This window comes from Rana temporaria, chromosome 1, assembly GCF_905171775.1.
Source record: "Rana temporaria chromosome 1, aRanTem1.1, whole genome shotgun sequence".
NCBI classification, from domain to species: Eukaryota; Metazoa; Chordata; class Amphibia; order Anura; family Ranidae; genus Rana; species Rana temporaria.
This window is the reverse complement of record NC_053489.1, coordinates 75,856,133-75,877,176: the sequence shown is the minus strand read 5'-3', so window position 1 is coordinate 75,877,176 and position 21,044 is coordinate 75,856,133. Positions and strand designations below refer to the sequence as shown.

Sequence of the window (21,044 nt, the reverse complement as noted above, 5' to 3'; positions counted from 1 at the left end):
GGGGAACATCTCTTCCTGGTTATGGAGGGGCTTTCTGGGTGCTTGCTGGCTGGTCAACTAGCCTCAATCAGAGCTTTTCCACGCTCGTCGCCGCCGCCACTTTTGAACAGGAAACTGTCTGTACCTGGGGAGGAGGCCTCTGAAATGTCTTCATGGACGCCAGGGCTATCAGGCAGTCTTCCCAGGCGACACTGCAGCAGCAGCACCTAAATTTGCATAGAGGAGGGGCGGAAATGAAGTGTTCAGACACACACACACACACACACACACACACAATGCAGATTTCCTTCTGAGAAACGAGGCCTGCTGCGAAGGGATATGGAAGCATGCAGCATCGAAGAGATACATGGGATGGATCCAGGACAACAAGTGGGGAACAGCAGTGCTGAATTATTGTAGAAGGCCGCAGAAACACCTGAGAAAAGAAACAGCAGGGAAATAAAGAAACACGGCAAAGTATGTTTTTGTTGCTGCTTGTTTTTCTTCTTTCTTCAAATCTATCTTTCAACCAGGAAAAATCAGGGGAAAGCGCGAACGCAGTCCCCCACTACCACAAATTATGCAGTCGAGTTTCCCGCATTTGGGGAAATCGCAGGGGTCAGCACAGCCGGAGTGCAATGGCCGAGCCTCGCCCTGGGAGAACCACCTTCATGATCATGGTGTCTCCCCTGCCAGGTAAGTATGAGTTGGAAGCGTCACTCTAGCAGCCCCCGGTCAGGGGAACATCTCTTCCTGGTTATGGAGGGGCTTTCTGGGTGCTTGCTGGCTGGTCAACTAGCCTCAATCAGAGCTATTCCACGCTCGTCGCCGCCGCCGCCACTTTTGAACAGGAAACTGTCTGTACCTGGGGAGGAGGCCTCTGAAATGTCTTCATGGACGCCAGGGCTATCAGGCAGTCTTCCCAGGCGACACTGCAGCAGCAGCACATAAATTTGCATAGAGGAGGGGCGGAAATGAAGTGTTCAGACACACACACACACACACACACACACACAATGCAGATTTCCTTCTGAGAAACGAGGCCTGCTGCGAAGGGATATGGAAGCATGCAGCATCGAAGAGATACATGGGATGGATCCAGGACAACAAGTGGGGAACAGCAGTGATGAATTATTGTAGAAGGCCGCAGAAACACCTGAGAAAAGAAACAGCAGGGAAATAAAGAAACACGGCAAAGTATGTTTTTGTTGCTGCTTGTTTTTCTTCTTTCTTCAAATCTATCTTTCAACCAGGAAAAATCAGGGGAAAGCGCGAACGCAGTCCCCCACTACCACAAATTATGCAGTCGAGTTTCCCGCATTTGGGGAAATCGCAGGGGTCAGCACAGCCGGAGTGCAATGGCCGAGCCTCGCCCTGGGAGAACCACCTTCATGATCATGGTGTCTCCCCTGCCAGGTAAGTATGAGTTGGAAGCGTCACTCTAGCAGCCCCCGGTCAGGGGAACATCTCTTCCTGGTTATGGAGGGGCTTTCTGGGTGCTTGCTGGCTGGTCAACTAGCCTCAATCAGAGCTTTTCCACGCTCGTCGCCGCCGCCACTTTTGAACAGGAAACTGTCTGTACCTGGGGAGGAGGCCTCTGAAATGTCTTCATGGACGCCAGGGCTATCAGGCAGTCTTCCCAGGCGACACTGCAGCAGCAGCACATAAATTTGCATAGAGGAGGGGCGGAAATGAAGTGTACACACACACACACACACACACACACACACACACAATGCAGATTTCCTTCTGAGAAACGAGGCCTGCTGCGAAGGGATATGGAAGCATGCAGCATCGAAGAGATACATGGGATGGATCCAGGACAACAAGTGGGGAACAGCAGTGATGAATTATTGTAGAAGGCCGCAGAAACACCTGAGAAAAGAAACAGCAGGGAAATAAAGAAACACGGCAAAGTATGTTTTTGTTGCTGCTTGTTTTTCTTCTTTCTTCAAATCTATCTTTCAACCAGGAAAAATCAGGGGAAAGCGCGAACGCAGTCCCCCACTACCACAAATTATGCAGTCGAGTTTCCCGCATTTGGGGAAATCGCAGGGGTCAGCACAGCCGGAGTGCAATGGCCGAGCCTCGCCCTGGGAGAACCACCTTCATGATCATGGTGTCTCCCCTGCCAGGTAAGTATGAGTTGGAAGCGTCACTCTAGCAGCCCCCGGTCAGGGGAACATCTCTTCCTGGTTATGGAGGGGCTTTCTGGGTGCTTGCTGGCTGGTCAACTAGCCTCAATCAGAGCTTTTCCACGCTCGTCGCCGCCGCCACTTTTGAACAGGAAACTGTCTGTACCTGGGGAGGAGGCCTCTGAAATGTCTTCATGGACGCCAGGGCTATCAGGCAGTCTTCCCAGGCGACACTGCAGCAGCAGCACATAAATTTGCATAGAGGAGGGGCGGAAATGAAGTGTTCAGACACACACACACACACACACACACACACACAATGCAGATTTCCTTCTGAGAAACGAGGCCTGCTGCGAAGGGATATGGAAGCATGCAGCATCGAAGAGATACATGGGATGGATCCAGGACAACAAGTGGGGAACAGCAGTGATGAATTATTGTAGAAGGCCGCAGAAACACCTGAGAAAAGAAACAGCAGGGAAATAAAGAAACACGGCAAAGTATGTTTTTGTTGCTGCTTGTTTTTCTTCTTTCTTCAAATCTATCTTTCAACCAGGAAAAATCAGGGGAAAGCGCGAACGCAGTCCCCCACTACCACAAATTATGCAGTCGAGTTTCCCGCATTTGGGGAAATCGCAGGGGTCAGCACAGCCGGAGTGCAATGGCCGAGCCTCGCCCTGGGAGAACCACCTTCATGATCATGGTGTCTCCCCTGCCAGGTAAGTATGAGTTGGAAGCGTCACTCTAGCAGCCCCCGGTCAGGGGAACATCTCTTCCTGGTTATGGAGGGGCTTTCTGGGTGCTTGCTGGCTGGTCAACTAGCCTCAATCAGAGCTTTTCCACGCTCGTCGCCGCCGCCACTTTTGAACAGGAAACTGTCTGTACCTGGGGAGGAGGCCTCTGAAATGTCTTCATGGACGCCAGGGCTATCAGGCAGTCTTCCCAGGCGACACTGCAGCAGCAGCACATAAATTTGCATAGAGGAGGGGCGGAAATGAAGTGTTCACACACACACACACACACACACACACACACACAATGCAGATTTCCTTCTGAGAAACGAGGCCTGCTGCGAAGGGATATGGAAGCATGCAGCATCGAAGAGATACATGGGATGGATCCAGGACAACAAGTGGGGAACAGCAGTGATGAATTATTGTAGAAGGCCGCAGAAACACCTGAGAAAAGAAACAGCAGGGAAATAAAGAAACACGGCAAAGTATGTTTTTGTTGCTGCTTGTTTTTCTTCTTTCTTCAAATCTATCTTTCAACCAGGAAAAATCAGGGGAAAGCGCGAACGCAGTCCCCCACTACCACAAATTATGCAGTCGAGTTTCCCGCATTTGGGGAAATCGCAGGGGTCAGCACAGCCGGAGTGCAATGGCCGAGCCTCGCCCTGGGAGAACCACCTTCATGATCATGGTGTCTCCCCTGCCAGGTAAGTATGAGTTGGAAGCGTCACTCTAGCAGCCCCCGGTCAGGGGAACATCTCTTCCTGGTTATGGAGGGGCTTTCTGGGTGCTTGCTGGCTGGTCAACTAGCCTCAATCAGAGCTTTTCCACGCTCGTCGCCGCCGCCACTTTTGAACAGGAAACTGTCTGTACCTGGGGAGGAGGCCTCTGAAATGTCTTCATGGACGCCAGGGCTATCAGGCAGTCTTCCCAGGCGACACTGCAGCAGCAGCACATAAATTTGCATAGAGGAGGGGCGGAAATGAAGTGTTCAGACACACACACACACACACACACACACACACAATGCAGATTTCCTTCTGAGAAACGAGGCCTGCTGCGAAGGGATATGGAAGCATGCAGCATCGAAGAGATACATGGGATGGATCCAGGACAACAAGTGGGGAACAGCAGTGATGAATTATTGTAGAAGGCCGCAGAAACACCTGAGAAAAGAAACAGCAGGGAAATAAAGAAACACGGCAAAGTATGTTTTTGTTGCTGCTTGTTTTTCTTCTTTCTTCAAATCTATCTTTCAACCAGGAAAAATCAGGGGAAAGCGCGAACGCAGTCCCCCACTACCACAAATTATGCAGTCGAGTTTCCCGCATTTGGGGAAATCGCAGGGGTCAGCACAGCCGGAGTGCAATGGCCGAGCCTCGCCCTGGGAGAACCACCTTCATTTTTTTTTTTTTTTTTTTTTTTTTGAAAAGCCTATGGCGTGTGAACACACCCAAAAAACTCCACCCGGTGCAGAAAAAATGTGCACACACATAAAGAGTGTTCACAAAAACGTGCAGACGGGTGCAACGTCAAGTGGTCCTCCTGTGAAGAGGGACCCATAACCCTGATCCCCCGGGGCGTTAAGCTCCAGACGGGGACTGAGGTACTGTGGTCCGAGCAACCGAAGCCGACACGGACCCAACTTCCTCGGAGGGACTGCCGAAACAGAACCCTCCCAGTACTAGGTGGGGCTCCCCCGAAGGGAGACCCCATGAGAGCAGGCGAACTAAGCCAGAAGGCCATGTCCACCCACTCCCAAGACGTTCAGGGCTGGCCCGAGGACCCGCACCCTACTAATCACACAGTGACAAAACGTGCACAACAAAAAAAGACAAAAAAGTGACAAACACAGGCTTAAATAAAATAAAGTGGGGGAAGGGATAGTGGAGAGGAGAGTGAAAGAAGTGGCCATTGTGGTGAAACAATGACCAGGCCCTCCGGCCAGGAATAAAAAATTCCTCCGGTCCTAGCCAAAAGGCCCGGCCCAGGAGGCAGGTGCTAAAAAAAGCGTGTATCTGGTGCAGTGACCGTGGTATCCTTCAATCAATGTGTCCCTCACACACAGTGATCTTCAGATACCCCTGGACTGCCACTCCAGGGGCACATGCACCATAGGCTTTTCGTTCCATATCCGACCCCCCGACTGGCCAGTGCAGCCCTCCACCCCCGTCAGCTAGAGAGCCCTTCAAGGTTTTCTTGGGGAGAACTGCCGCTCCAGTTAGCAGCCTCCACCAATACTAGCCCCTCCAGACCCTCCGTCAACCCAGCGGATTTGCATGGTTCTACCCCGTCTTACCACAGGGCATTACCAGCTCCTCCAACCGGATCGCTGACAGGGATAGCACTTACACCAGCCAGCCAGAAGGCCAGACTAGAACTCGGCAAAAAGACCAAGACCAAGCGCAGTACCCATCCTCACCAGGAGCACCCTTCCAGATGGCTCAGACTCAACCATGGGCCGGCCCCCAGTATTCTGTCGGGCAGCACAGCGTAGTCCCTGCTGAAACCATCCTTCCAGGTGCAATGACGTCATTGGATTGCATCCACCCTCCCCATGTAGGAGGTGCTTCAGCGCTCCGCTGACAACTGATGAGGACAGATACCACACCCAGTCCTAGCCAAAAGGCCGAGAAGCGGCAGGGAAGACAACCACGATCAGCACAGCCTAGAGTGTGCAATAGCTGTGCCTCGCCCTGGGAGAACCACCTTCATGATCATGGTGTCTCCCCTGCCAGGTAAGTATGAGTTGGAAGCGTCACTCTAGCAGCCCCCGGTCAGGGGAACATCTCTTCCTGGTTATGGAGGGGCTTTCTGGGTGCTTGCTGGCTGGTCAACTAGCCTCAATCAGAGCTTTTCCACGCTCGTCGCCGCCGCCACTTTTGAACAGGAAACTGTCTGTACCTGGGGAGGAGGCCTCTGAAATGTCTTCATGGACGCCAGGGCTATCAGGCAGTCTTCCCAGGCGACACTGCAGCAGCAGCACATAAATTTGCATAGAGGAGGGGCGGAAATGAAGTGTTCAGACACACACACACACACACACACACACACACAATGCAGATTTCCTTCTGAGAAACGAGGCCTGCTGCGAAGGGATATGGAAGCATGCAGCATCGAAGAGATACATGGGATGGATCCAGGACAACAAGTGGGGAACAGCAGTGATGAATTATTGTAGAAGGCCGCAGAAACACCTGAGAAAAGAAACAGCAGGGAAATAAAGAAACACGGCAAAGTATGTTTTTGTTGCTGCTTGTTTTTCTTCTTTCTTCAAATCTATCTTTCAACCAGGAAAAATCAGGGGAAAGCGCGAACGCAGTCCCCCACTACCACAAATTATGCAGTCGAGTTTCCCGCATTTGGGGAAATCGCAGGGGTCAGCACAGCCGGAGTGCAATGGCCGAGCCTCGCCCTGGGAGAACCACCTTCATGATCATGGTGTCTCCCCTGCCAGGTAAGTATGAGTTGGAAGCGTCACTCTAGCAGCCCCCGGTCAGGGGAACATCTCTTCCTGGTTATGGAGGGGCTTTCTGGGTGCTTGCTGGCTGGTCAACTAGCCTCAATCAGAGCTTTTCCACGCTCGTCGCCGCCGCCACTTTTGAACAGGAAACTGTCTGTACCTGGGGAGGAGGCCTCTGAAATGTCTTCATGGACGCCAGGGCTATCAGGCAGTCTTCCCAGGCGACACTGCAGCAGCAGCACATAAATTTGCATAGAGGAGGGGCGGAAATGAAGTGTTCAGACACACACACACACACACACACACACACACACAATGCAGATTTCCTTCTGAGAAACGAGGCCTGCTGCGAAGGGATATGGAAGCATGCAGCATCGAAGAGATACATGGGATGGATCCAGGACAACAAGTGGGGAACAGCAGTGATGAATTATTGTAGAAGGCCGCAGAAACACCTGAGAAAAGAAACAGCAGGGAAATAAAGAAACACGGCAAAGTATGTTTTTGTTGCTGCTTGTTTTTCTTCTTTCTTCAAATCTATCTTTCAACCAGGAAAAATCAGGGGAAAGCGCGAACGCAGTCCCCCACTACCACAAATTATGCAGTCGAGTTTCCCGCATTTGGGGAAATCGCAGGGGTCAGCACAGCCGGAGTGCAATGGCCGAGCCTCGCCCTGGGAGAACCACCTTCATGATCATGGTGTCTCCCCTGCCAGGTAAGTATGAGTTGGAAGCGTCACTCTAGCAGCCCCCGGTCAGGGGAACATCTCTTCCTGGTTATGGAGGGGCTTTCTGGGTGCTTGCTGGCTGGTCAACTAGCCTCAATCAGAGCTTTTCCACGCTCGTCGCCGCCGCCACTTTTGAACAGGAAACTGTCTGTACCTGGGGAGGAGGCCTCTGAAATGTCTTCATGGACGCCAGGGCTATCAGGCAGTCTTCCCAGGCGACACTGCAGCAGCAGCAGCACATAAATTTGCATAGAGGAGGGGCGGAAATGAAGTGTTCAGACACACACACACACACACACACACACACACACAATGCAGATTTCCTTCTGAGAAACGAGGCCTGCTGCGAAGGGATATGGAAGCATGCAGCATCGAAGAGATACATGGGATGGATCCAGGACAACAAGTGGGGAACAGCAGTGATGAATTATTGTAGAAGGCCGCAGAAACACCTGAGAAAAGAAACAGCAGGGAAATAAAGAAACACGGCAAAGTATGTTTTTGTTGCTGCTTGTTTTTCTTCTTTCTTCAAATCTATCTTTCAACCAGGAAAAATCAGGGGAAAGCGCGAACGCAGTCCCCCACTACCACAAATTATGCAGTCGAGTTTCCCGCATTTGGGGAAATCGCAGGGGTCAGCACAGCCGGAGTGCAATGGCCGAGCCTCGCCCTGGGAGAACCACCTTCATGATCATGGTGTCTCCCCTGCCAGGTAAGTATGAGTTGGAAGCGTCACTCTAGCAGCCCCCGGTCAGGGGAACATCTCTTCCTGGTTATGGAGGGGCTTTCTGGGTGCTTGCTGGCTGGTCAACTAGCCTCAATCAGAGCTTTTCCACGCTCGTCGCCGCCGCCACTTTTGAACAGGAAACTGTCTGTACCTGGGGAGGAGGCCTCTGAAATGTCTTCATGGACGCCAGGGCTATCAGGCAGTCTTCCCAGGCGACACTGCAGCAGCAGCACATAAATTTGCAGAGAGGAGGGGCGGAAATGAAGTGTTCAGACACACACACACACACACACACACACACACAATGCAGATTTCCTTCTGAGAAACGAGGCCTGCTGCGAAGGGATATGGAAGCATGCAGCATCGAAGAGATACATGGGATGGATCCAGGACAACAAGTGGGGAACAGCAGTGATGAATTATTGTAGAAGGCCGCAGAAACACCTGAGAAAAGAAACAGCAGGGAAATAAAGAAACACGGCAAAGTATGTTTTTGTTGCTGCTTGTTTTTCTTCTTTCTTCAAATCTATCTTTCAACCAGGAAAAATCAGGGGAAAGCGCGAACGCAGTCCCCCACTACCACAAATTATGCAGTCGAGTTTCCCGCATTTGGGGAAATCGCAGGGGTCAGCACAGCCGGAGTGCAATGGCCGAGCCTCGCCCTGGGAGAACCACCTTCATGATCATGGTGTCTCCCCTGCCAGGTAAGTATGAGTTGGAAGCGTCACTCTAGCAGCCCCCGGTCAGGGGAACATCTCTTCCTGGTTATGGAGGGGCTTTCTGGGTGCTTGCTGGCTGGTCAACTAGCCTCAATCAGAGCTTTTCCACGCTCGTCGCCGCCGCCACTTTTGAACAGGAAACTGTCTGTACCTGGGGAGGAGGCCTCTGAAATGTCTTCATGGACGCCAGGGCTATCAGGCAGTCTTCCCAGGCGACACTGCAGCAGCAGCACATAAATTTGCATAGAGGAGGGGCGGAAATGAAGTGTTCAGACACACACACACACACACACACACACACACAATGCAGATTTCCTTCTGAGAAACGAGGCCTGCTGCGAAGGGATATGGAAGCATGCAGCATCGAAGAGATACATGGGATGGATCCAGGACAACAAGTGGGGAACAGCAGTGATGAATTATTGTAGAAGGCCGCAGAAACACCTGAGAAAAGAAACAGCAGGGAAATAAAGAAACACGGCAAAGTATGTTTTTGTTGCTGCTTGTTTTTCTTCTTTCTTCAAATCTATCTTTCAACCAGGAAAAATCAGGGGAAAGCGCGAACGCAGTCCCCCACTACCACAAATTATGCAGTCGAGTTTCCCGCATTTGGGGAAATCGCAGGGGTCAGCACAGCCGGAGTGCAATGGCCGAGCCTCGCCCTGGGAGAACCACCTTCATGATCATGGTGTCTCCCCTGCCAGGTAAGTATGAGTTGGAAGCGTCACTCTAGCAGCCCCCGGTCAGGGGAACATCTCTTCCTGGTTATGGAGGGGCTTTCTGGGTGCTTGCTGGCTGGTCAACTAGCCTCAATCAGAGCTTTTCCACGCTCGTCGCCGCCGCCACTTTTGAACAGGAAACTGTCTGTACCTGGGGAGGAGGCCTCTGAAATGTCTTCATGGACGCCAGGGCTATCAGGCAGTCTTCCCAGGCGACACTGCAGCAGCAGCACATAAATTTGCATAGAGGAGGGGCGGAAATGAAGTGTTCACACACACACACACACACACACACACACACACAATGCAGATTTCCTTCTGAGAAACGAGGCCTGCTGCGAAGGGATATGGAAGCATGCAGCATCGAAGAGATACATGGGATGGATCCAGGACAACAAGTGGGGAACAGCAGTGATGAATTATTGTAGAAGGCCGCAGAAACACCTGAGAAAAGAAACAGCAGGGAAATAAAGAAACACGGCAAAGTATGTTTTTGTTGCTGCTTGTTTTTCTTCTTTCTTCAAATCTATCTTTCAACCAGGAAAAATCAGGGGAAAGCGCGAACGCAGTCCCCCACTACCACAAATTATGCAGTCGAGTTTCCCGCATTTGGGGAAATCGCAGGGGTCAGCACAGCCGGAGTGCAATGGCCGAGCCTCGCCCTGGGAGAACCACCTTCATGATCATGGTGTCTCCCCTGCCAGGTAAGTATGAGTTGGAAGCGTCACTCTAGCAGCCCCCGGTCAGGGGAACATCTCTTCCTGGTTATGGAGGGGCTTTCTGGGTGCTTGCTGGCTGGTCAACTAGCCTCAATCAGAGCTTTTCCACGCTCGTCGCCGCCGCCACTTTTGAACAGGAAACTGTCTGTACCTGGGGAGGAGGCCTCTGAAATGTCTTCATGGACGCCAGGGCTATCAGGCAGTCTTCCCAGGCGACACTGCAGCAGCAGCACATAAATTTGCATAGAGGAGGGGCGGAAATGAAGTGTTCAGACACACACACACACACACACACACACACAATGCAGATTTCCTTCTGAGAAACGAGGCCTGCTGCGAAGGGATATGGAAGCATGCAGCATCGAAGAGATACATGGGATGGATCCAGGACAACAAGTGGGGAACAGCAGTGATGAATTATTGTAGAAGGCCGCAGAAACACCTGAGAAAAGAAACAGCAGGGAAATAAAGAAACACGGCAAAGTATGTTTTTGTTGCTGCTTGTTTTTCTTCTTTCTTCAAATCTATCTTTCAACCAGGAAAAATCAGGGGAAAGCGCGAACGCAGTCCCCCACTACCACAAATTATGCAGTCGAGTTTCCCGCATTTGGGGAAATCGCAGGGGTCAGCACAGCCGGAGTGCAATGGCCGAGCCTCGCCCTGGGAGAACCACCTTCATGATCATGGTGTCTCCCCTGCCAGGTAAGTATGAGTTGGAAGCGTCACTCTAGCAGCCCCCGGTCAGGGGAACATCTCTTCCTGGTTATGGAGGGGCTTTCTGGGTGCTTGCTGGCTGGTCAACTAGCCTCAATCAGAGCTTTTCCACGCTCGTCGCCGCCGCCACTTTTGAACAGGAAACTGTCTGTACCTGGGGAGGAGGCCTCTGAAATGTCTTCATGGACGCCAGGGCTATCAGGCAGTCTTCCCAGGCGACACTGCAGCAGCAGCACATAAATTTGCATAGAGGAGGGGCGGAAATGAAGTGTTCAGACACACACACACACACACACACACACACACAATGCAGATTTCCTTCTGAGAAACGAGGCCTGCTGCGAAGGGATATGGAAGCATGCAGCATCGAAGAGATACATGGGATGGATCCAGGACAACAAGTGGGGAACAGCAGTGATGAATTATTGTAGAAGGCCGCAGAAACACCTGAGAAAAGAAACAGCAGGGAAATAAAGAAACACGGCAAAGTATGTTTTTGTTGCTGCTTGTTTTTCTTCTTTCTTCAAATCTATCTTTCAACCAGGAAAAATCAGGGGAAAGCGCGAACGCAGTCCCCCACTACCACAAATTATGCAGTCGAGTTTCCCGCATTTGGGGAAATCGCAGGGGTCAGCACAGCCGGAGTGCAATGGCCGAGCCTCGCCCTGGGAGAACCACCTTCATGATCATGGTGTCTCCCCTGCCAGGTAAGTATGAGTTGGAAGCGTCACTCTAGCAGCCCCCGGTCAGGGGAACATCTCTTCCTGGTTATGGAGGGGCTTTCTGGGTGCTTGCTGGCTGGTCAACTAGCCTCAATCAGAGCTTTTCCACGCTCGTCGCCGCCGCCACTTTTGAACAGGAAACTGTCTGTACCTGGGGAGGAGGCCTCTGAAATGTCTTCATGGACGCCAGGGCTATCAGGCAGTCTTCCCAGGCGACACTGCAGCAGCAGCACATAAATTTGCATAGAGGAGGGGCGGAAATGAAGTGTGCAGACACACACACACACACACACACACACACACACACAATGCAGATTTCCTTCTGAGAAACGAGGCCTGCTGCGAAGGGATATGGAAGCATGCAGCATCGAAGAGATACATGGGATGGATCCAGGACAACAAGTGGGGAACAGCAGTGATGAATTATTGTAGAAGGCCGCAGAAACACCTGAGAAAAGAAACAGCAGGGAAATAAAGAAACACGGCAAAGTATGTTTTTGTTGCTGCTTGTTTTTCTTCTTTCTTCAAATCTATCTTTCAACCAGGAAAAATCAGGGGAAAGCGCGAACGCAGTCCCCCACTACCACAAATTATGCAGTCGAGTTTCCCGCATTTGGGGAAATCGCAGGGGTCAGCACAGCCGGAGTGCAATGGCCGAGCCTCGCCCTGGGAGAACCACCTTCATGATCATGGTGTCTCCCCTGCCAGGTAAGTATGAGTTGGAAGCGTCACTCTAGCAGCCCCCGGTCAGGGGAACATCTCTTCCTGGTTATGGAGGGGCTTTCTGGGTGCTTGCTGGCTGGTCAACTAGCCTCAATCAGAGCTTTTCCACGCTCGTCGCCGCCGCCACTTTTGAACAGGAAACTGTCTGTACCTGGGGAGGAGGCCTCTGAAATGTCTTCATGGACGCCAGGGCTATCAGGCAGTCTTCCCAGGCGACACTGCAGCAGCAGCAGCACATAAATTTGCATAGAGGAGGGGCGGAAATGAAGTGTTCACACACACACACACACACACACACACACACACAATGCAGATTTCCTTCTGAGAAACGAGGCCTGCTGCGAAGGGATATGGAAGCATGCAGCATCGAAGAGATACATGGGATGGATCCAGGACAACAAGTGGGGAACAGCAGTGATGAATTATTGTAGAAGGCCGCAGAAACACCTGAGAAAAGAAACAGCAGGGAAATAAAGAAACACGGCAAAGTATGTTTTTGTTGCTGCTTGTTTTTCTTCTTTCTTCAAATCTATCTTTCAACCAGGAAAAATCAGGGGAAAGCGCGAACGCAGTCCCCCACTACCACAAATTATGCAGTCGAGTTTCCCGCATTTGGGGAAATCGCAGGGGTCAGCACAGCCGGAGTGCAATGGCCGAGCCTCGCCCTGGGAGAACCACCTTCATGATCATGGTGTCTCCCCTGCCAGGTAAGTATGAGTTGGAAGCGTCACTCTAGCAGCCCCCGGTCAGGGGAACATCTCTTCCTGGTTATGGAGGGGCTTTCTGGGTGCTTGCTGGCTGGTCAACTAGCCTCAATCAGAGCTTTTCCACGCTCGTCGCCGCCGCCACTTTTGAACAGGAAACTGTCTGTACCTGGGGAGGAGGCCTCTGAAATGTCTTCATGGACGCCAGGGCTATCAGGCAGTCTTCCCAGGCGACACTGCAGCAGCAGCAGCACATAAATTTGCATAGAGGAGGGGCGGAAATGAAGTGTTCAGACACACACACACACACACACACACACACACAATGCAGATTTCCTTCTGAGAAACGAGGCCTGCTGCGAAGGGATATGGAAGCATGCAGCATCGAAGAGATACATGGGATGGATCCAGGACAACAAGTGGGGAACAGCAGTGATGAATTATTGTAGAAGGCCGCAGAAACACCTGAGAAAAGAAACAGCAGGGAAATAAAGAAACACGGCAAAGTATGTTTTTGTTGCTGCTTGTTTTTCTTCTTTCTTCAAATCTATCTTTCAACCAGGAAAAATCAGGGGAAAGCGCGAACGCAGTCCCCCACTACCACAAATTATGCAGTCGAGTTTCCCGCATTTGGGGAAATCGCAGGGGTCAGCACAGCCGGAGTGCAATGGCCGAGCCTCGCCCTGGGAGAACCACCTTCATGATCATGGTGTCTCCCCTGCCAGGTAAGTATGAGTTGGAAGCGTCACTCTAGCAGCCCCCGGTCAGGGGAACATCTCTTCCTGGTTATGGAGGGGCTTTCTGGGTGCTTGCTGGCTGGTCAACTAGCCTCAATCAGAGCTTTTCCACGCTCGTCGCCGCCGCCACTTTTGAACAGGAAACTGTCTGTACCTGGGGAGGAGGCCTCTGAAATGTCTTCATGGACGCCAGGGCTATCAGGCAGTCTTCCCAGGCGACACTGCAGCAGCAGCACATAAATTTGCATAGAGGAGGGGCGGAAATGAAGTGTTCAGACACACACACACACACACACACACACACACACAATGCAGATTTCCTTCTGAGAAACGAGGCCTGCTGCGAAGGGATATGGAAGCATGCAGCATCGAAGAGATACATGGGATGGATCCAGGACAACAAGTGGGGAACAGCAGTGATGAATTATTGTAGAAGGCCGCAGAAACACCTGAGAAAAGAAACAGCAGGGAAATAAAGAAACACGGCAAAGTATGTTTTTGTTGCTGCTTGTTTTTCTTCTTTCTTCAAATCTATCTTTCAACCAGGAAAAATCAGGGGAAAGCGCGAACGCAGTCCCCCACTACCACAAATTATGCAGTCGAGTTTCCCGCATTTGGGGAAATCGCAGGGGTCAGCACAGCCGGAGTGCAATGGCCGAGCCTCGCCCTGGGAGAACCACCTTCATGATCATGGTGTCTCCCCTGCCAGGTAAGTATGAGTTGGAAGCGTCACTCTAGCAGCCCCCGGTCAGGGGAACATCTCTTCCTGGTTATGGAGGGGCTTTCTGGGTGCTTGCTGGCTGGTCAACTAGCCTCAATCAGAGCTTTTCCACGCTCGTCGCCGCCGCCACTTTTGAACAGGAAACTGTCTGTACCTGGGGAGGAGGCCTCTGAAATGTCTTCATGGACGCCAGGGCTATCAGGCAGTCTTCCCAGGCGACACTGCAGCAGCAGCACCTAAATTTGCATAGAGGAGGGGCGGAAATGAAGTGTTCAGACACACACACACACACACACACACACACACAATGCAGATTTCCTTCTGAGAAACGAGGCCTGCTGCGAAGGGATATGGAAGCATGCAGCATCGAAGAGATACATGGGATGGATCCAGGACAACAAGTGGGGAACAGCAGTGATGAATTATTGTAGAAGGCCGCAGAAACACCTGAGAAAAGAAACAGCAGGGAAATAAAGAAACACGGCAAAGTATGTTTTTGTTGCTGCTTGTTTTTCTTCTTTCTTCAAATCTATCTTTCAACCAGGAAAAATCAGGGGAAAGCGCGAACGCAGTCCCCCACTACCACAAATTATGCAGTCGAGTTTCCCGCATTTGGGGAAATCGCAGGGGTCAGCACAGCCGGAGTGCAATGGCCGAGCCTCGCCCTGGGAGAACCACCTTCATGATCATGGTGTCTCCCCTGCCAGGTAAGTATGAGTTGGAAGCGTCACTCTAGCAGCCCCCGGTCAGGGGAACATCTCTTCCTGGTTATGGAGGGGCTTTCTGGGTGCTTGCTGGCTGGTCAACTAGCCTCAATCAGAGCTTTTCCACGCTCGTCGCCGCCGCCACTTTTGAACAGGAAACTGTCTGTACCTGGGGAGGAGGCCTCTGAAATGTCTTCATGGACGCCAGGGCTATCAGGCAGTCTTCCCAGGCGACACTGCAGCAGCAGCACATAAATTTGCATAGAGGAGGGGCGGAAATGAAGTGTTCAGACACACACACACACACACACACACACACACAATGCAGATTTCCTTCTGAGAAACGAGGCCTGCTGCGAAGGGATATGGAAGCATGCAGCATCGAAGAGATACATGGGATGGATCCAGGACAACAAGTGGGGAACAGCAGTGATGAATTATTGTAGAAGGCCGCAGAAACACCTGAGAAAAGAAACAGCAGGGAAATAAAGAAACACGGCAAAGTATGTTTTTGTTGCTGCTTGTTTTTCTTCTTTCTTCAAATCTATCTTTCAACCAGGAAAAATCAGGGGAAAGCGCGAACGCAGTCCCCCACTACCACAAATTATGCAGTCGAGTTTCCCGCATTTGGGGAAATCGCAGGGGTCAGCACAGCCGGAGTGCAATGGCCGAGCCTCGCCCTGGGAGAACCACCTTCATGATCATGGTGTCTCCCCTGCCAGGTAAGTATGAGTTGGAAGCGTCACTCTAGCAGCCCCCGGTCAGGGGAACATCTCTTCCTGGTTATGGAGGGGCTTTCTGGGTGCTTGCTGGCTGGTCAACTAGCCTCAATCAGAGCTTTTCCACGCTCGTCGCCGCCGCCACTTTTGAACAGGAAACTGTCTGTACCTGGGGAGGAGGCCTCTGAAATGTCTTCATGGACGCCAGGGCTATCAGGCAGTCTTCCCAGGCGACACTGCAGCAGCAGCACATAAATTTGCATAGAGGAGGGGCGGAAATGAAGTGTTCACACACACACACACACACACACACACACACACAATGCAGATTTCCTTCTGAGAAACGAGGCCTGCTGCGAAGGGATATGGAAGCATGCAGCATCGAAGAGATACATGGGATGGATCCAGGACAACAAGTGGGGAACAGCAGTGATGAATTATTGTAGAAGGCCGCAGAAACACCTGAGAAAAGAAACAGCAGGGAAATAAAGAAACACGGCAAAGTATGTTTTTGTTGCTGCTTGTTTTTCTTCTTTCTTCAAATCTATCTTTCAACCAGGAAAAATCAGGGGAAAGCGCGAACGCAGTCCCCCACTACCACAAATTATGCAGTCGAGTTTCCCGCATTTGGGGAAATCGCAGGGGTCAGCACAGCCGGAGTGCAATGGCCGAGCCTCGCCCTGGGAGAACCACCTTCATGATCATGGTGTCTCCCCTGCCAGGTAAGTATGAGTTGGAAGCGTCACTCTAGCAGCCCCCGGTCAGGGGAACATCTCTTCCTGGTTATGGAGGGGCTTTCTGGGTGCTTGCTGGCTGGTCAACTAGCCTCAATCAGAGCTTTTCCACGCTCGTCGCCGCCGCCACTTTTGAACAGGAAACTGTCTGTACCTGGGGAGGAGGCCTCTGAAATGTCTTCATGGACGCCAGGGCTATCAGGCAGTCTTCCCAGGCGACACTGCAGCAGCAGCACATAAATTTGCATAGAGGAGGGGCGGAAATGAAGTGTTCAGACACACACACACACACACACACACACACACAATGCAGATTTCCTTCTGAGAAACGAGGCCTGCTGCGAAGGGATATGGAAGCATGCAGCATCGAAGAGATACATGGGATGGATCCAGGACAACAAGTGGGGAACAGCAGTGATGAATTATTGTAGAAGGCCGCAGAAACACCTGAGAAAAGAAACAGCAGGGAAATAAAGAAACACGGCAAAGTATGTTTTTGTTGCTGCTTGTTTTTCTTCTTTCTTCAAATCTATCTTTCAACCAGGAAAAATCAGGGGAAAGCGCGAACGCAGTCCCCCACTACCACAAATTATGCAGTCGAGTTTCCCGCATTTGGGGAAATCGCAGGGGTCAGCACAGCCGGAGTGCAATGGCCGAGCCTCGCCCTGGGAGAACCACCTTCATGATCATGGTGTCTCCCCTGCCAGGTAAGTATGAGTTGGAAGCGTCACTCTAGCAGCCCCCGGTCAGGGGAACATCTCTTCCTGGTTATGGAGGGGCTTTCTGGGTGCTTGCTGGCTGGTCAACTAGCCTCAATCAGAGCTTTTCCACGCTCGTCGCCGCCGCCACTTTTGAACAGGAAACTGTCTGTACCTGGGGAGGAGGCCTCTGAAATGTCTTCATGGACGCCAGGGCTATCAGGCAGTCTTCCCAGGCGACACTGCAGCAGCAGCAGCACATAAATTTGCATAGAGGAGGGGCGGAAATGAAGTGTTCAGACACACACACACACACACACACACACACACAATGCAGATTTCCTTCTGAGAAACGAGGCCTGCTGCGAAGGGATATGGAAGCATGCAGCATCGAAGAGATACATGGGATGGATCCAGGACAACAAGTGGGGAACAGCAGTGATGAATTATTGTAGAAGGCCGCAGAAACACCTGAGAAAAGAAACAGCAGGGAAATAAAGAAACACGGCAAAGTATGTTTTTGTTGCTGCTTGTTTTTCTTCTTTCTTCAAATCTATCTTTCAACCAGGAAAAATCAGGGGAAAGCGCGAACGCAGTCCCCCACTACCACAAATTATGCAGTCGAGTTTCCCGCATTTGGGGAAATCGCAGGGGTCAGCACAGCCGGAGTGCAATGGCCGAGCCTCGCCCTGGGAGAACCACCTTCATGATCATGGTGTCTCCCCTGCCAGGTAAGTATGAGTTGGAAGCGTCACTCTAGCAGCCCCCGGTCAGGGGAACATCTCTTCCTGGTTATGGAGGGGCTTTCTGGGTGCTTGCTGGCTGGTCAACTAGCCTCAATCAGAGCTTTTCCACGCTCGTCGCCGCCGCCACTTTTGAACAGGAAACTGTCTGTACCTGGGGAGGAGGCCTCTGAAATGTCTTCATGGACGCCAGGGCTATCAGGCAGTCTTCCCAGGCGACACTGCAGCAGCAGCACATAAATTTGCATAGAGGAGGGGCGGAAATGAAGTGTTCACACACACACACACACACACACACACACACACAATGCAGATTTCCTTCTGAGAAACGAGGCCTGCTGCGAAGGGATATGGAAGCATGCAGCATCGAAGAGATACATGGGATGGATCCAGGACAACAAGTGGGGAACAGCAGTGATGAATTATTGTAGAAGGCCGCAGAAACACCTGAGAAAAGAAACAGCAGGGAAATAAAGAAACACGGCAAAGTATGTTTTTGTTGCTGCTTGTTTTTCTTCTTTCTTCAAATCTATCTTTCAACCAGGAAAAATCAGGGGAAAGCGCGAACGCAGTCCCCCACTACCACAAATTATGCAGTCGAGTTTCCCGCATTTGGGGAAATCGCAGGGGTCAGCACAGCCGGAGTGCAATGGCCGAGCCTCGCCCTGGGAGAACCACCTTCATGATCATGGTGTCTCCCCTGCCAGGTAAGTATGAGTTGGAAGCGTCACTCTAGCAGCCCCCGGTCAGGGGAACATCTCTTCCTGGTTATGGAGGGGCTTTCTGGGTGCTTGCTGGCTGGTCAACTAGCCTCAATCAGAGCTTTTCCACGCTCGTCGCCGCCGCCACTTTTGAACAGGAAACTGTCTGTACCTGGGGAGGAGGCCTCTGAAATGTCTTCATGGACGCCAGGGCTATCAGGCAGTCTTCCCAGGCGACACTGCAGCAGCAGCAGCACATAAATTTGCATAGAGGAGGGGCGGAAATGAAGTGTTCAGACACACACACACACACACACACACACACACAATGCAGATTTCCTTCTGAGAAACGAGGCCTGCTGCGAAGGGATATGGAAGCATGCAGCATCGAAGAGATACATGGGATGGATCCAGGACAACAAGTGGGGAACAGCAGTGATGAATTATTGTAGAAGGCCGCAGAAACACCTGAGAAAAGAAACAGCAGGGAAATAAAGAAACACGGCAAAGTATGTTTTTGTTGCTGCTTGTTTTTCTTCTTTCTTCAAATCTATCTTTCAACCAGGAAAAATCAGGGGAAAGCGCGAACGCAGTCCCCCACTACCACAAATTATGCAGTCGAGTTTCCCGCATTTGGGGAAATCGCAGGGGTCAGCACAGCCGGAGTGCAATGGCCGAGCCTCGCCCTGGGAGAACCACCTTCATGATCATGGTGTCTCCCCTGCCAGGTAAGTATGAGTTGGAAGCGTCACTCTAGCAGCCCCCGGTCAGGGGAACATCTCTTCCTGGTTATGGAGGGGCTTTCTGGGTGCTTGCTGGCTGGTCAACTAGCCTCAATCAGAGCTTTTCCACGCTCGTCGCCGCCGCCACTTTTGAACAGGAAACTGTCTGTACCTGGGGAGGAGGCCTCTGAAATGTCTTCATGGACGCCAGGGCTATCAGGCAGTCTTCCCAGGCGACACTGCAGCAGCAGCAGCACATAAATTTGCATAGAGGAGGGGCGGAAATGAAGTGTTCAGACACACACACACACACACACACACACACACAATGCAGATTTCCTTCTGAGAAACGAGGCCTGCTGCGAAGGGATATGGAAGCATGCAGCATCGAAGAGATACATGGGATGGATCCAGGACAACAAGTGGGGAACAGCAGTGATGAATTATTGTAGAAGGCCGCAGAAACACCTGAGAAAAGAAACAGCAGGGAAATAAAGAAACACGGCAAAGTATGTTTTTGTTGCTGCTTGTTTTTCTTCTTTCTTCAAATCTATCTTTCAACCAGGAAAAATCAGGGGAAAGCGCGAACGCAGTCCCCCACTACCACAAATTATGCAGTCGAGTTTCCCGCATTTGGGGAAATCGCAGGGGTCAGCACAGCCGGAGTGCAATGGCCGAGCCTCGCCCTGGGAGAACCACCTTCATGATCATGGTGTCTCCCCTGCCAGGTAAGTATGAGTTGGAAGCGTCACTCTAGCAGCCCCCGGTCAGGGGAACATCTCTTCCTGGTTATGGAGGGGCTTTCTGGGTGCTTGCTGGCTGGTCAACTAGCCTCAATCAGAGCTTTTCCACGCTCGTCGCCGCCGCCACTTTTGAACAGGAAACTGTCTGTACCTGGGGAGGAGGCCTCTGAAATGTCTTCATGGACGCCAGGGCTATCAGGCAGTCTTCCCAGGCGACACTGCAGCAGCAGCAGCACATAAATTTGCATAGAGGAGGGGCGGAAATGAAGTGTTCAGACACACACACACACACACACACACACACACACAATGCAGATTTCCTTCTGAGAAACGAGGCCTGCTGCGAAGGGATATGGAAGCATGCAGCATCGAAGAGATACATGGGATGGATCCAGGACAACAAGTGGGGAACAGCAGTGATGAATTATTGTAGAAGGCCGCAGAAACACCTGAGAAAAGAAACAGCAGGGAAATAAAGAAACACGGCAAAGTATGTTTTTGTTGCTGCTTGTTTTTCTTCTTTCTTCAAATCTATCTTTCAACCAGGAAAAATCAGGGGAAAGCGCGAACGCAGTCCCCCACTACCACAAATTATGCAGTCGAGTTTCCCGCATTTGGGGAAATCGCAGGGGTCAGCACAGCCGGAGTGCAATGGCCGAGCCTCGCCCTGGGAGAACCACCTTCATTTTTTTTTTTTTTTTTTTTTGAAAAGCCTATGGCGTGTGAACACACCCAAAAAACTCCACCCGGTGCAGAAAAAATGTGCACACACATAAAGAGTGTTCACAAAAACGTGCAGACGGGTGCAACGTCAAGTGGTCCTCCTGTGAAGAGGGACCCATAACCCTGATCCCCCGGGGCGTTAAGCTCCAGACGGGGACTGAGGTACTGTGGTCCGAGCAACCGAAGCCGACACGGACCCAACTTCCTCGGAGGGACTGCCGAAACAGAACCCTCCCAGTACTAGGTGGGGCTCCCCCGAAGGGAGACCCCATGAGAGCAGGCGAACTAAGCCAGAAGGCCATGTCCACCCACTCCCA

The 21,044-nt window shown here is 51.6% G+C and overlaps 26 non-coding genes and 2 pseudogenes across 26 annotated transcripts; all 28 read right to left on the bottom strand.

Annotated features, from left to right (window-relative positions):
• Window positions 1-519: 519 nt before the first annotated feature.
• Window positions 520-683, bottom strand: LOC120925511. The gene has a single exon (XR_005746764.1). It is a non-coding gene; the product is annotated as a U1 spliceosomal RNA (small nuclear RNA).
• Window positions 684-1,239: 556 nt separating this feature from the next.
• On the bottom strand, window positions 1,240-1,403 carry LOC120925510. Its single transcript, XR_005746763.1, has one exon. It is a non-coding gene; the product is annotated as a U1 spliceosomal RNA (small nuclear RNA).
• Window positions 1,404-1,958: 555 nt separating this feature from the next.
• LOC120925509 lies at window positions 1,959-2,122 on the bottom strand. The gene has a single exon (XR_005746762.1). It is a non-coding gene; the product is annotated as a U1 spliceosomal RNA (small nuclear RNA).
• Window positions 2,123-2,677: 555 nt separating this feature from the next.
• On the bottom strand, window positions 2,678-2,841 carry LOC120925508. The gene has a single exon (XR_005746761.1). It is a non-coding gene; the product is annotated as a U1 spliceosomal RNA (small nuclear RNA).
• A 555-nt stretch (window positions 2,842-3,396) lies between these two features.
• On the bottom strand, window positions 3,397-3,560 carry LOC120925507. The gene has a single exon (XR_005746760.1). It is a non-coding gene; the product is annotated as a U1 spliceosomal RNA (small nuclear RNA).
• Window positions 3,561-4,115: 555 nt separating this feature from the next.
• On the bottom strand, window positions 4,116-4,256 carry LOC120925615 (annotated as a pseudogene).
• A 1,176-nt stretch (window positions 4,257-5,432) lies between these two features.
• On the bottom strand, window positions 5,433-5,591 carry LOC120925648. Its single transcript, XR_005746868.1, has one exon. It is a non-coding gene; the product is annotated as a U1 spliceosomal RNA (small nuclear RNA).
• Window positions 5,592-6,146: 555 nt separating this feature from the next.
• LOC120925506 lies at window positions 6,147-6,310 on the bottom strand. The gene has a single exon (XR_005746759.1). It is a non-coding gene; the product is annotated as a U1 spliceosomal RNA (small nuclear RNA).
• A 557-nt stretch (window positions 6,311-6,867) lies between these two features.
• Window positions 6,868-7,031, bottom strand: LOC120925505. Its single transcript, XR_005746758.1, has one exon. It is a non-coding gene; the product is annotated as a U1 spliceosomal RNA (small nuclear RNA).
• Window positions 7,032-7,591: 560 nt separating this feature from the next.
• LOC120925504 lies at window positions 7,592-7,755 on the bottom strand. Its single transcript, XR_005746757.1, has one exon. It is a non-coding gene; the product is annotated as a U1 spliceosomal RNA (small nuclear RNA).
• A 555-nt stretch (window positions 7,756-8,310) lies between these two features.
• On the bottom strand, window positions 8,311-8,474 carry LOC120925503. The gene has a single exon (XR_005746756.1). It is a non-coding gene; the product is annotated as a U1 spliceosomal RNA (small nuclear RNA).
• Window positions 8,475-9,029: 555 nt separating this feature from the next.
• LOC120925502 lies at window positions 9,030-9,193 on the bottom strand. The gene has a single exon (XR_005746755.1). It is a non-coding gene; the product is annotated as a U1 spliceosomal RNA (small nuclear RNA).
• A 555-nt stretch (window positions 9,194-9,748) lies between these two features.
• On the bottom strand, window positions 9,749-9,912 carry LOC120925501. The gene has a single exon (XR_005746754.1). It is a non-coding gene; the product is annotated as a U1 spliceosomal RNA (small nuclear RNA).
• Window positions 9,913-10,465: 553 nt separating this feature from the next.
• On the bottom strand, window positions 10,466-10,629 carry LOC120925500. Its single transcript, XR_005746753.1, has one exon. It is a non-coding gene; the product is annotated as a U1 spliceosomal RNA (small nuclear RNA).
• A 555-nt stretch (window positions 10,630-11,184) lies between these two features.
• On the bottom strand, window positions 11,185-11,348 carry LOC120925498. Its single transcript, XR_005746752.1, has one exon. It is a non-coding gene; the product is annotated as a U1 spliceosomal RNA (small nuclear RNA).
• A 559-nt stretch (window positions 11,349-11,907) lies between these two features.
• LOC120925497 lies at window positions 11,908-12,071 on the bottom strand. Its single transcript, XR_005746751.1, has one exon. It is a non-coding gene; the product is annotated as a U1 spliceosomal RNA (small nuclear RNA).
• A 558-nt stretch (window positions 12,072-12,629) lies between these two features.
• Window positions 12,630-12,793, bottom strand: LOC120925496. The gene has a single exon (XR_005746750.1). It is a non-coding gene; the product is annotated as a U1 spliceosomal RNA (small nuclear RNA).
• Window positions 12,794-13,351: 558 nt separating this feature from the next.
• LOC120925495 lies at window positions 13,352-13,515 on the bottom strand. The gene has a single exon (XR_005746749.1). It is a non-coding gene; the product is annotated as a U1 spliceosomal RNA (small nuclear RNA).
• A 557-nt stretch (window positions 13,516-14,072) lies between these two features.
• LOC120925494 lies at window positions 14,073-14,236 on the bottom strand. Its single transcript, XR_005746748.1, has one exon. It is a non-coding gene; the product is annotated as a U1 spliceosomal RNA (small nuclear RNA).
• A 555-nt stretch (window positions 14,237-14,791) lies between these two features.
• LOC120925493 lies at window positions 14,792-14,955 on the bottom strand. Its single transcript, XR_005746747.1, has one exon. It is a non-coding gene; the product is annotated as a U1 spliceosomal RNA (small nuclear RNA).
• Window positions 14,956-15,510: 555 nt separating this feature from the next.
• LOC120925492 lies at window positions 15,511-15,674 on the bottom strand. The gene has a single exon (XR_005746746.1). It is a non-coding gene; the product is annotated as a U1 spliceosomal RNA (small nuclear RNA).
• Window positions 15,675-16,229: 555 nt separating this feature from the next.
• Window positions 16,230-16,393, bottom strand: LOC120925491. Its single transcript, XR_005746745.1, has one exon. It is a non-coding gene; the product is annotated as a U1 spliceosomal RNA (small nuclear RNA).
• A 555-nt stretch (window positions 16,394-16,948) lies between these two features.
• On the bottom strand, window positions 16,949-17,112 carry LOC120925490. Its single transcript, XR_005746744.1, has one exon. It is a non-coding gene; the product is annotated as a U1 spliceosomal RNA (small nuclear RNA).
• Window positions 17,113-17,670: 558 nt separating this feature from the next.
• LOC120925489 lies at window positions 17,671-17,834 on the bottom strand. Its single transcript, XR_005746743.1, has one exon. It is a non-coding gene; the product is annotated as a U1 spliceosomal RNA (small nuclear RNA).
• A 555-nt stretch (window positions 17,835-18,389) lies between these two features.
• LOC120925488 lies at window positions 18,390-18,553 on the bottom strand. Its single transcript, XR_005746742.1, has one exon. It is a non-coding gene; the product is annotated as a U1 spliceosomal RNA (small nuclear RNA).
• A 558-nt stretch (window positions 18,554-19,111) lies between these two features.
• Window positions 19,112-19,275, bottom strand: LOC120925487. Its single transcript, XR_005746741.1, has one exon. It is a non-coding gene; the product is annotated as a U1 spliceosomal RNA (small nuclear RNA).
• A 558-nt stretch (window positions 19,276-19,833) lies between these two features.
• On the bottom strand, window positions 19,834-19,997 carry LOC120925486. Its single transcript, XR_005746740.1, has one exon. It is a non-coding gene; the product is annotated as a U1 spliceosomal RNA (small nuclear RNA).
• A 560-nt stretch (window positions 19,998-20,557) lies between these two features.
• On the bottom strand, window positions 20,558-20,698 carry LOC120925614 (annotated as a pseudogene).
• Between the last annotated feature and the right edge of the window lie 346 nt (window positions 20,699-21,044).